Raw genomic sequence first — 11596 nt, forward strand, 5'->3', positions numbered from 1 at the left:
TTCTTGGAACGCAAAAGAAAATAGTTTCAGAATGTTCACAATATCCTTAATTCATTCAAAAATACATAAATATAAATCCATAACCTCTTCTACAAGAGAATGTTTCAATTCCTAAATTAAAATTCATTTTGATGTTTTTAGAAGTATAAATGTCAGCGTGATGAATTGTATAATAATTAGTAAAAGGTGTTTGACTAAAAGGATGAATTTCTTGGGCAAAAAAACCCAGGGGCCGTTCACACAGAATATGGTTTTGCGTTCCCCCATGTGGCTTTTCCACGTAAACGTCCTCGTCGATGGATTTCTTTAACCATTGCACGCACGTTTCGCATCTTTTGCAGTGTATTTGCACATGACAAAGCATTTTAAAAATGCGGTGTTCAAGTTAAAAGTTCAACTTTTGAAATATTTTTCTAATTGTTTTTCTGTGTAAATGCATTAAATGGATGTCTTTGACCGGTGCACTTGCGGTACTCAAATTAAAAGTTTAACTTGTAATAAATGTGTCCCCAAACCTTGTGTGGTTTTTTTCCAATGAGCTGTCCAGCATTTTTAAATGCAAAAATGTGTTCTGTGTGAAAGACCCCTATAAGTAGTTTAGAACATATTATAATTTAGGAAAATAAGCAGGTTTGTTGTTGTTTTGTTTGTCAAAGTACAGTCATGTGGTGCAACCAATGTGCAGAAACATCCACCTTTTTCCTCTCGTAAGAGCAGTGCGGCCAATGTGTAAATTTCATGTGTCTGGCTTCCAGTCTCATCTGCATCCAGTTATTTTTAGCTGTACAAAACAGCTCATTTTGCTGATTGATATTAAAAATTGTTGTCTCACCATATTATTTTAATGTGTTATCTTAATTATGAACACACTGGTTTGTTGTGCAAACAGTTTACATTTACTGCACGACACGTTGTTGTTGTCCTCGTTATTTCCCCACAGTGGTTAATGAACCAGAAAGTCTTGCCCATAGGTTTACGTTTATGTCATAAAGAGGTCACCTGTGGATCCTCATGACTGTGTATCAAGATAAATAAACTTGTACGATAATTTCACCTGTTCATCATATCTAAGTCATGTCTCAGAAGGTTTGGATTAATGAAAGTGACATTACATATGGTGACCCATACTTGGAATTCGTGCTCTGCATTTATCCCATCCAACGTGCACACACACAGCAGTGAACACACACACACACTGTGAACACACACACACCGTGAACACACACACACCGTGAACACACACACACTGTGAACACACACACACCGTGAACACACACACACTGTGAACACACACACACCGTGAACACACACAGCAGTGAACACACACACACACTGTGAACACACACACACCGTGAACACACACAGCAGTGAACACACACACACTGTGAACACACACCCGGAGCAGTGGGCAGCCATTTATGCTGCGGCGCCCGGGGAGCAGTTGGGGGTTTGGTGCCTTGCTCAAGGGCACCTCAGTCGTGGTATTGAGGGTGGAGAGAGCGCTGGACATTCACTCCCCCCACATACAATCCCTGCCGGCCGGAGACTCGAACCCACAACCTTTGTTTTACGAGTCCGACTCTCTAACCATTAGGCCACGACTTCCCACAAAGTGGTGCTCGAGCACCTTCCAAAGGCACTAAACTGCTCAATATAGATTACTTTATAATGTCTTTTTGTAGTTTATTATTTATTGATAATTTAGTTTTATTTATTTTTTCATTTAATGGCTGGCCACTATTTAAGTTAAAGAAACAGAAATTACCTGTAAAAAAAAATTAGCTAAAACATGGCGCAATGTGATCAGTTCATAATTCAGTGTTGTTTGGATAGTGTTTATTTCTTGTTTTAGCTCTATAGAGATCCTGGTCATTGCCTAGTTTTGAAACAGAGCAGCATGGACATTTTTCAAAATGTCTTTTTTTGTTTTTTCCACCAAGTCATACAGTTTGGAACCAAATGAAATTCAGTATTCAATAATCACCGAATATTTATTTTTGGGTGAATTATTACAGATTTAACTGGAATAGAGTTCTGCCCTTTGTTTTTGTTTTATGTAAATCCCCTTGGTTTAAATCGATATTGCCAGTCTGAATTTATCTGTCCTGTTCTGCTCGAAATCTACAAGGTTGCACGTTTTGCTTCCAAGTTATTAGCATTCCAGTCACAGACAGATCAATCAAGAAAAAAAAATGGATCAATTTTCTCAAACTGACGATTTAGCTGAGAGATAAGCCATTGTTCACTGGAGTTTTATGGGGCATATTATTGCTCCATGATAACATCAGAGTCAGTGCGATGTTTGTAGGGCACTTAACATGATGAACCTGATGAAAACACATCACAAACTCATTGGAAACACAATTTAGCAAGATCAGTTTAATAGTTGGAGGGAATGGTGTCACACCTTTATGATCCTAAAGTGCATTTTTAACATCTGTTTTTGAAAGTAACGGCGTTCAGTAGAAAAGGAATGTGTTTTTACAGATTCTCAGTGACTGTTAAAGGTCAGCAGCCCCTAAACATGCATAAAGTTGGTGCCTCACCATGGTGGGATCGCTTGCCGTTTGATTTCTTTTGTGACTCTTTCAAGCGTCCATTCCTCCCCCGAACCCCTGACAACAACTGCCCACCCCAGCCCCACTCGTCAGTTTTTGTGTGCTGCTCAAACCCTGGTCATGTGACTCTTGTCCCAGCACAATCGAGGCTCGCCATTGGTAGGCCGCTTTGAAAGAGCATCGGTTTCCCGGGTAACGGAATGGCGGCTCCTCTTCAGATGGTCTCCGTGGCCCCTCCTAACGTTTCACATGGACTCTCACGTACCGAATCAGGTGCCTTCGACTGTCTCTCGCTCTCAGACGAGTCTCACACTTTCCAAATATAGCATTTTAGGTGAGTAACCTGTTTTTATTGGCATACAGGGCGTTTTTTAAAGTCGGAGTTCATGCAAACTTGTGGGGTGTAAAAAAGTCGGATTTGCAAGACAGTTTGAAAAATTCAACTTGATTTTTAATTGTTCTGTTCCATTTTTTTACTCATCTTTAAGTGTGCTTGTTCGTGGTAATTAGTGCATTTTTTGTGATACCATGGTGATGTGATTTAGTCAGGTGTTCTTCAGGGAGAATAGGTGAATTGAAGAAATGTGCTGTAAAACACTTGATTGTGCTTCTCTGGAGAGTTTGTGTGTTTATTGGACCTTTGAATGAGAAATGATGGTAGTTTAGCATTTTTACAAGGTTTTTTCCTCCGTTTTATCAGTGCAGGCCCAATTGTTGCCTCCAAAATGTATGAATTTCAATGTATTAGATACAGAATATCAAACCAAGTGGCATCTGAAAAGAAATTTTCCCAAAACAATCTCACTACAATTTGTCTCTTGTTTTTCTTTCAAACTCGTAAAAAGCTCATTCATATGTTTTCATGCAGTCTGCCCCGTTGCACTAAGAGGGGAGGTTTTGGTGTGAGGTTACGGAATTCAGACTTGCTTTTTTCATACAAAAAAAATAAAAATAAATAAAAAATACATATATATATAAATAAATATATAAAAATATATGAAATATATATAAATATTATAAAAATAAATATTTATTTTATCATCGCTTTTTCAGAATCATTTTATTAAACTGATGTATTCTGATGTTTTAAAATTAATTAATCAATATAATAAGTGCTGATATATCCATTTTTAATATCACATTTTCCTGTGAGATCTTGAATGCTTTGTTCAGAATTAACTAATAATTATTTTTATAAGCCAGTGAGTTTTCTGATGTAAAAACTAAAATTATATATATGTATATTTATGTATGTATATATATATATATATATATATATATATATATATATATATATATATATATATATATATATATATATATATAATTTTAGTTATATATATATAATTTTTGTAATATATACTAATATATATATATATATATAGTTTTATTTTTTATTTATTTAATTTTTTATTTAAAACCAACACACATCTTACTGTGAAGTGTTTTCTTTGAAAAGTGCTTGTACTATACTTCTTTCAAATAAATGCCACTTGGTTTTATTTTTGTATTTTATTTATTTATTTATTTTAATATGTCTCAAGATTACGTTTTTGGGCCAATGTACATGTATTATAATCGTTCTTTTGTATATCGCTGAGTATATAATTGCTTGTTGAATGACAGTTATTACTAGTTGCTTGAACAATCCTGAAATTGGTGTTGACGTGTTGCCCTGAGGAAAGATTGCCTGTCTGGAATCCACCCAGTACTGTCATGTACACAAACCTGCTTTCTTATCATCCTCTCTGCACCACCTACCGCGCTCCTGAAGCCTAACAAAGCCTCATTCATACTGAAGATCCACTGGCTACGATTCAGTAACATCTGTTGGATATGTTCTGATATTTGGTTATCAGGCTCTACAAATGAATTAACAAGACTAATTCCTGTGAAATTGAACTAGAATATATTTCTGTGCGTCTGCTGTCTGTTTGATGGCGATGAAGGATGAAAGTGAAATGTTTTGAAAGCGTCATTGTTCTCTGTGTTTGGACGTCTGTCAGACGGCGGTGCCGGGGACCTTTGAAGGATGAGTTCACATGGCTTTTGTTTCTCGTGCCCCGTGACCCTCAGGTGATTTTCTTCATACCCCTCTTCCTGAGCTTTTGAAAGCCTTTCTGACGGAAAGAAAAACAACCGTCCCACCCAGAACCGCCCCTCTGAGTTTTTCACCTCTCTCTGGAGATGAGATCTTGATAGTACTGTCTTACAGTTAGTTGTGTTTGCCAAGGCAGGCATCCCTGTTATCATTGCTCTTACTTTTGATTTGGGATTGACTGGTCTTAGCTGGTTTAGTTGGTCTCTCAGCCAGGCCAAACTGCTGTTTATCTGCTTTATCTGGTCGACCAGCTGGTCTCCCAAAATGACAAATGCCCAAAGCCTCTCTAAAAGCAACAAACAGACCAGCTTGGCCAGGATTGGACACTTGCTGCTAACGACCTTAGGCTGGTTTAAGCTAGAGATGATTCTCATAATGGACTTGATATTGGGGAGTTGATCTGAATCACTTTTTTAGAGGTAGACTACTGTTCAAAGATTTTGGGACATCACCAAAGCTGCATTTTTATTTATTTTTTAGCAAAATTGTAATATAAAATTTTATTACTGTTTTAATATACTGTAAAATGTCATTTATTCCTGTGATCAAAGTTGAATTTTCAGCATCATTCCTCCAGTCTTCAGTGTCACATGATCCTTCAGAAATCATAATAATATGCTGATTTTTTGATTAATGCTACTTAATTTTTTTTTTTTTTTGGGGGGGGGGGGCATGATGTATATCTTTTGTTTCTTTTATAAATAGAAATTTCAAAGGAACAGCATTTGCAATCGAAACATTATGAAGGGCATACATTTTTAATCAATTTAATGAAACGGATCTCTTTCTCAACCAAAACAATAACAACAACAAAATCTTACTAAACCCAAACTTTTGAACTGTTTGGTTTAGCAATATTAAAATTTTGTCTGATATTTATTTTCACATTATGACAGATTAACAAACAATCAAACAAATACATCCGTACATAGCCAATTGCAAAATTGAATAAAACACGAATAAAACACTAAAAAAATCATTAATTTTATGTGCAACAAATATATTCAGGCATCCCGGGATTATAATGCGCAGAATGAAAATTAATATTCATCTTGAGATTTGCATAAAAAATACATGTTTTAAATATGTTTAAGTGAGGATGTGGCAGCAAATGTAATTTATATGTAAAAATATGGAAATTAAGCATCCGAAAATCAAACAAAAATCTCAAAAATTGAACTATGGTACAGCTATATCATGCATCCTTATACAAAACTATCAAAGGCACGCTATATGAACAAACAAGTTGATCTTTCAGCTGCAACTTTGGTCACACATAAAATATGTGATTAGGTCATTTAAGAGAAAAACGCCGGTGCTGATAGCCTCGTGGGCAGTGGGCCGATATACAGCGCCTTTGTGCTATGGGTGTCTCGAGTTCGAATCCCAACTCGAGGAGCTTTAACGATCCTGTCCCCTATCTCTCTCCCACTTCGCTTCCTGTTAGCTATCATAATAAAAAAAAGGGTGAAAATGCTGAAAGAAAAAAAAAATGAAGAAAAACAATAATCACAAAACTTCTGCCCTTTGCAGAGAGAATGAATCAACATGTTCTCATTCTGAATAAACACTTTCCCTAGAAAATCATCAGAATGATAAATAATGTGTAACTGCAGTTTTGTCAACTTTGCTTTGAGGGAATGACCTAAATAGTGCATGAAAGATCAGATTCAATCTGTATTGCTTTTCTGAGTCTGCTTTCTCTGGCTATTATTGACCTGAGTGTTTTTAGCACAAGCTAATCTTCTATTGAGCGATGAATGTTTCTTTAAAATCTTAGATGCTGTCGAATATATTTTGCTTTAGGGGCTGCGTTTAAAATAGACCTGAAACTCAAGCCGTACTAGATTGTCTTGAGCCTAAGGAGAAAGGAGGAAACTTTCATTGTTGACAATGTGATTTGGGGCTGTGCTTTATTGAGTTATGGGAGTTTAACTGCAAAATGAGCAGTGTAAGTTGCACTGCACACAAATCCCAGCAAACGACAAAGAGCTCTGTCATCGTGTGGTGACCGTAATGACAGAGTTGGGCTATATTTAACCGCGCTGCCTATAAACAACAATCAAGCAGCGCTACCTTGTTTTGTTCCTTCTTTCACTTCATTCTGCACTTGATCCCAAAGCGAAGCATCTTATGGAGAGGCTTTATGTGTGTGCATATACCTAGTGAACTGCCCACATACATGCATTTTTTTAAAGCATCAGATGTGACACAAAGCTTTTGCATTTCTGAAAAATGCAATACTGCACAAGAAACTTGACTCAACTTGATTCCATTAGTTTGATGTTAAAGTTATTATATATAATATGCATGAAAATGCACTCTAGAGTGTCTTTAATAAAAAAAAAAAGTATATATATTTATAGACATTTAAAAATCAAGTATGAAATACACATGCCAAGTTCATTAAAAAAATATTTTAGTATTCACTGTATTCAATTCAAGACTAATTTAAATAGAATGAGTCTCTGAAAATGTAAAAACATTTTATTTTTATATAACATTTGCATTTTCTTTGAATAAATGTGTGTAAACGTTAAATTCAATAAATAAAGTAAAAGGTTATTTCTCGTTACATATGTGTGTGTATATATATATATATGTATATATGTGTGTGTGTGTAACGAGAAATAAAAATATTCATATCTTTTGTTTCAACCTGAACTGTCATTAAAATCTAAAATTATCATATTTTAAAATATTTTATTGTATTAGTGTTTTATTATATGTACCACATGACTTTGTTTGTTGTTCACACATCATGACAAAAAGTACAAAATAAATTAAATTAAATATTTGAAGTAGTAGTACACCAAGCAGTTGCTAGTCCCCGCTTGCTTGCACATTCTTCAAAATATCTTATCTATTTATTTATTTTTTTGTGCTGTCAAGGTCAAATTATTTCATCAAGCAAAAATGTTTCACTTCCCTCTTGAATAAGTGCTTTGCTGGTTATTTGTAACAAGAAAGGTTCATAGCCTTCCCAAAAACATCATCCAAGGTCATTGGTGTAGATGCGCAGTTAAAGGAAGATGAAAATCTCACCATCGTGTCGTTCTAAACCCGTACGACTTTCCTCCTTCTGTGAACTCTGAGGAGTTTGAGTTTTTGGATGAACTAATTCAGTCAGTGTTGTTGGTTGATAATGAAGTCTGCAGCTTTGGCATTGGTCTGTTTTAGCACCTGTCCCATGTTTTGTCCGCTGATCTAAAGAGACTCGAGTGTCACTGGATTCTTTAAAGTGCACCTGCGCTTTGAAAACATCTGCACGAATGAGGAAATCTGTTAATGGGTCACATCAGTTCACGTTTTATGTTGAAACAAGTTGAACTGCTGGGTGTCCTTTCTTTATGATGGAGTATTTATTCTTTTACAATGCGCCAAGCGGCTTTGTTTGCCAATGGAAATACAATGACTAGGTAGATAAGGTAAGGAAGCAGTCATGTTCCTATTCAGGCCAATCCTTTCACGGTTCAATTGTGTTTCCTCATAAAGTAGGTCATTCGGTTATCAGGCACGCTTTCTGATGTCTTTTTTTACAACCAAAAAAAAAAAACCCTGCGCTAATCTGTTTAAAATGATAAACTCACCAGCTTTGTTCTACATGAGCGTGGACCCCTTCATAGAGGCTGATATTTTGAGATCACATGACCAGACCAATACTCCTCACTTTATCTCGGTACCGGCCATATTATCAGACACTTTTATTTGCCTAATAGTCAAGTCGTCTGTATTTCTATAGTGCTTTATACAATACAGGTTTAAAGCGGCTTCACAGAAGATAAACTGGAAAATAGCAGAATCAATTATGAAAACTCAACTATGGAGACAGTAGTTTAAGTTCTGCTGTAAAGCTGAGCTCTAAAGGACAATAATGCCATTATATAGCTCTAGTCAGTTCAGATAGGGCTGCACGATGAATTGTATTTTTAATCAGGATCATGATTTCTGCTTATCTCCATTAATTTTTTTAAGCATAATTATGATATTTCCCTGTTGGTTATTTATCCTGAAGAGTTTAATTTAATTTGGCATTTCCATTTTTATTAGTAACAGCCCTCTTCAAGCTTGGTCACGGTTGCCAGATTCAAGAGTTTAAATCCCACAATCTGAGCTTTTTCTTAAATTTATACATTTTCTGCCCAGTGGTTTGCTTAGTCTTCCCAACCTGGCAGCCATGCGTAGGGTTGACGGTCTCTCTACATTACGAAAAAATCACAGATGAGCTGAAAAGACGGTCAAATAAGTCAGTTGGAGTTCAGCAATCTCTACTGAGATATTCTGCTCAAATAAAAGCTCAGCACAGCCAGTCTGTTTTCTTTCACGTGGCTGTTTGCATAGTTGGCAACTAAATCTGTGTGCAAACCATGCATGTTTACGTTCTCTTGATTTGTGCTTATGTAAAAGTGCAATAATTGATGAAATATAAAAAATAAATAAATGACAATAATCTTGATTAATAATCATAATTATATTTTTGAGAAAACTGAAATATGTAATCGGGAGAAAAGAAACACACTTGAATGGTGCATAGGCATCGGTACACTGTAAAAAATAAAAAAGTTAAGGAAACGTAAGTTTAAGGCAACCAGCTTCAGCAGATTTTTGAGTTTTCTCAACTTCTTGTTTTCAGTTTATACAACAAAACGTTGAGAACTCAAAAATCTGCTGAAGCTGGTTGCCTTAACCTTAATTTTTCTCAACTTTTTACCCTGTAAGTTAAACATTAATTTGATCTCGAACTGATTTCCACCACCTGCTTGACATCATTTAACAGCAGTTCAAACCATTGTTTGATAAACACACCCAAGTGTGACGCTACATCCACACCAGTAGGTGGCAATATAGAGTCCAAAACATTGATATATAGCGTAGCATTTATACACACACACACACACACATTCACATTTTGAAAGAGGATTGTAACCCGATACTGAGGGAATGTAAACTTGCCCCAGGACGGCTCTAGAGAGTGTGGGGGGTCTGAGGTCCCGCGGGGGAAGGGCCGAGATTACAGGTTTAGGGAGTTTCCCTCAGGAATGCAGTGGAACGTAAAACAGACAAAAACAAGATTTATAATCACCTTAATCCCTTATTGTTGGCCAATCCGAGACAAACCTGCCTCATTCACACTGCAGTAAATTACAGAAGGTATTATTTATCGTGTCATGGACTGCTGCTGTTATGTAATAAAGCACTGGTGCAGAAGGTGTTTGTTGTACGCTTGATGGCGTACGAAGAGAGAGGACGCATTAATAATTGACTGCTGGTTTTGTTGTGTGTGTATGCTGACAGAAATCAGGCCATTACTCACTCACTCATTATGTAGTCATCATGATAGTGCTGTATAGAGATATAGATAACAGATGTTTACATCTAAAGTATATAGCTGTTGTTTCTATGGTTGAATTTCACAACCATGTCTATATAGGTTACATTCAACAAACACACAATAGGACATTGTTTTTCATGAATAATGCCTATATATTTATTTACTTGCTTGCACTGTGAAGTAATTTTTCTAACAATTAATCACATTTCTCAAATTCCCAGTATCACAATGGATAAAAATGATATATTATGTGGCGTTATGTGGAAGTTTTTGATCATGCTTTTTATATCAGAGTTTGAACTGCCTTTAATTTGATGAATAATCAAATATGTGAATACATACATACAAAAATCTTTAATTCTTTCATTTTTGATGTAAACAAACATTTATTTATTTGTTTGTTTGTTTGTTTGTTAGTCTCGGACAGTTTATAAAATGTATAAATATTGGTCCTAATAAGACTTTTTTTTGTATTTTTCACCTAATTTTATTCTGCATTTCTGTATTTTTATTAATTTATAAATTTATTAATGTCTGTAATCTTTTTTTTTCTTTAATTGCCAATTCATTAATTTGTTGATTCAGTCATTCATTTTATTAATTCGTTTAAAAATCTAATTGTGATACTTAAACCTAACAAGATCATTATGAATAATGAGAATCAAAAGTAAAACAAATGGATTATCAGCAAAATGATATTGTCAGAAAAAAAAATCTTTATGCTTAGGCTTGGTTTTCTTTCTGCAAAATTGAATTTCTTTTGTTTGTTTGTGTTGTAATATGAGACAGACATGTTTTCAATAGATTCACCCTCATAACCATCATGTTTTGTGATGGAGCTGTTTGTCCGTTTGAGTTTTTGCTGTGTTGTTTGGTTTCTATGAGAAGCTTATGGTCCAGTTTCAATGTTTCAACAACAGCACATCAATACCATCAGAAAGAAAACATCACAGATGAGATCTCAGCTGATTCTCCTTGACAGCAATGAGATTAAATCCAGATCAAATCATCTTTATTGCTTCTGGTGTATTTTAGTGGAAACATCCGAGGCAAAACTGAGACCTTCATTAAATCTCCCGATCGGCGAGCAATAAAAGTTTCCTCTGAGCCCCAGAAAGAGACACAGATCTGTTTGAAGAGCTGAACGTGTGACTTCCGTCGCAAGCGTCTGGTTACACTCACACACAGAGAGCTGACTGAAAAACAGCTCCTGATGCTCACTAACACCAAACACGCACTCGGATCAAGAGAAAAACTGTACAATCTGAACGAGCTTTTGTATTGGAATAGGTATTTGTGCATTTGCATTTAAAAAGTCAGTCTTTCATATTCATTTATTTATTGCAATGTTGTTGTGTTTTGAAGGAATTTTGTACGTAATACTAATAATTAAATTTAGCAAAATCATGTCCAAGTCATAGATAGATAGATAGATAGATAGATAGATAGATAGATAGATAGATAGATAGATACTTACATCTAGATGGATAGATAGATAGATAGATAGATAGATAGATAGATAGATAGATAGATAGATAGATAGATAGATAGATAGATAGATAGATAGATAGATAGATAGATAGATAGATAGATAGATACTTACAT

Source organism: Barbus barbus (genome assembly GCF_936440315.1).
Source record: "Barbus barbus genome assembly, chromosome: 50".
Taxonomy (NCBI): Eukaryota; Metazoa; Chordata; class Actinopteri; order Cypriniformes; family Cyprinidae; genus Barbus; species Barbus barbus.